Below are 2,500 nucleotides of genomic sequence, written 5' to 3'. Positions count from 1 at the left end.
AGTTCGTGAGGCTTCGTGCTTTGCGAACGATCGAGGTTCGTGTCCGGCGTTTCGGGTGCGTCAACTTACCTCCAGCCTGATTCGATTCGAGGACACTGCCAGGCGGGGAGTTTGACTGGGGCGGTACATCTGTCAAAGAATAACGCAGGTGTCCTAAGGCCAGCTCAGCGAGGACAGAAACCTCGCGTAGAGCAAAAGGGCAGAAGCTGGCTTGATCCCGATGTTCAGTACGCATAGGGACTGCGAAAGCACGGCCTATCGATCCTTTTGGCTTGAAGAGTTTTCAGCAAGAGGTGTCAGAAAAGTTACCACAGGGATAACTGGCTTGTGGCGGCCAAGCGTTCATAGCGACGTCGGTTTTTGATCCTTCGATGTCGGCTCTTCCTATCATTGCGAAGCAGAATTCGCCAAACGTCGGATTGTCCTACCATTAATAGCGAACCGTGCCACTTTTTTGATGACGCTAGCTGGTGAAAATAATCACATAGATGGATGGAGAATCAAATTTGGAGAAAAAAATTTAGTACCAAAAATTTCCCCCCACTCCCCCCTCTCGTAGGTGATTTGGATTGCTCAGAGCTGGAGAGAGCTACGTTGACGGGATGTTCCAAATGTTTCTATTCGAGTATTTCGGCTAACGAAAAAAATTATGTCCCCCCCGATAATCCCCCCACGAAAAAGTTCTAGGGCGCAGCTGAAACCCACTTTTTTATTATTCGAGCTAGAGAAAAATTGAAAAATGATTTGGATAGAGAAAAATCTGTGTAATGTATGCGATACATAAACCGATTTTTTCATGTGAAAAAATTTACGGGGAAAAATTTAAAAGTAAATTCCCGAAAAATTTTTCTCCGAATTTCGAAAAATTTTTAGCCTAGCTCGATAGAACTGATTTTTCTCATTCCAAAAATATCCGAATTTTTGAAATTGGCCCCTTTTTTGGGGGTCTAGATGGAGCCAAAAAATAAAAAAACCATTATGTAGGAAAAAATATATCTAGTCTATGGAGTGATTGATCAGATTTTTTTATTCGAAAAAAATTACGGGGAAAAATTGAAAAGTAAATCCCCAAAAAATTTTTTTTCGAATTTCGGAAAATTTTTAGCCTAGCTCGATAGACCTGATTTTTCTCAATCCAAAAATATCCGAATTTTTGAAATTGGTCCCTTTTTTGGGGGGTGTAGGTGGAGCCGAATGTCGGAATTTTCGGAGAACCTCGATTGGGGGTGGGCAACTTTTTTACGTTACACGATAGCGAAAAAATGGAAAGTACGTTTTGGGGACAAAAGAATATCCATAATCCCACGATCAAAATTTCGGGGGGTCCGGGGGGGAAAATTCGTGGGAAAAAATTCCGAAGTGTATTTGAAAATTTGGTTTTTCCGGAATTTTGACGTTTCAATATGCCGGCGGGAAGCGCCTCGACATACCCTAGTCATTGGTATAAATTATTACCGAATTCCCCCCACTTTGTGAGGGTGCCAGGAATCGCTAAATATTGAACCTGGAGGTGCGATTTTCGCGGGATCTTCCGGATTTTGAGCGCCTATAATTGAAATAGGCTCGAAATATTTTTAGCGCCCCCCCCACCACCCTCCCAGGAGTTGCTCCGAATAGCACCGGAAGGCTCGAAATGGTGTTTTTAGGTATATAGCTACCGAGGTGAGAAAAAAATTCTAACCTCAAAATTTAGCGTCGAGATAAGGGGTTTTCGGGGATGAGAAAGCCGATGGTGATATTAATTTTACCATTAGAATCCAATAACATGGATAAAAAAATTAAAAACACCGAAAATTAAGGTTTTTGTCGTTTAAAAAATAGTAAACTACTGCCGATTTTAATAAAATTCCGAATATAGAGTACACGCGTGATAAGACTTTCTACCTTCTCATCAATTTTGGAAAAAAAAATTTTTTCCTCGTACTTTACTTGAAGAATTTTTATAAAATATTTTTTTTCTCTTTTCAAATATAAAACTTTGGCAAAATAACTCAAAAATTGGTATCCTCGTATAAAAATAAGTCTTATTTCATTTTTTCCATCACACGATCCACAATATTTGAATTTTATTCGAATTAAGATACTAAATTTTTTGTAAATTATATCCCTTGAAAAATTATATATCCCACGTCTATGGTATAATGATATCAAAATATACAGAATCCGAAAGCACAACAATGATATTTTTGAAAAAAATATATTCTTCTTATTTTACCCTTGAAAATAAAAACAAAAAAATTTAAAATTCGAATTTAGTATAATAGTAATAATAAATCCATTGAGCTAAAAATGATGAGTCGATTAATCATTGTACTTTTCTTCTTAATATTTTGGCTCCGATATCAACCAAATTTCGTACATGGGGGTTAAATGATATAGGGATTCGACGACAAGAGATGTCAGTTTTCGAAAAAAAAAAATTATAACAAGGGGAAAATCCATGAAAATTGAATTTTCGTAAAAACGATATTTCCAATCTAAAAAATAATACCTTTTCTGG

General features: G+C 37.5%; 1 pseudogene; it reads left to right on the top strand.

Moving 5' to 3' along the window:
• The window catches only part of LOC130899172 (large subunit ribosomal RNA), an 8,239-nt pseudogene that overhangs the window by 3,558 nt on the left and 2,181 nt on the right, over positions 1-2,500 (top strand).

This window comes from Diorhabda carinulata, chromosome 10 (genome assembly GCF_026250575.1).
Source record: "Diorhabda carinulata isolate Delta chromosome 10, icDioCari1.1, whole genome shotgun sequence".
Taxonomy (NCBI): domain Eukaryota; kingdom Metazoa; phylum Arthropoda; class Insecta; order Coleoptera; family Chrysomelidae; genus Diorhabda; species Diorhabda carinulata.
This window is presented reverse-complemented; position numbering and strand designations above follow the sequence as displayed.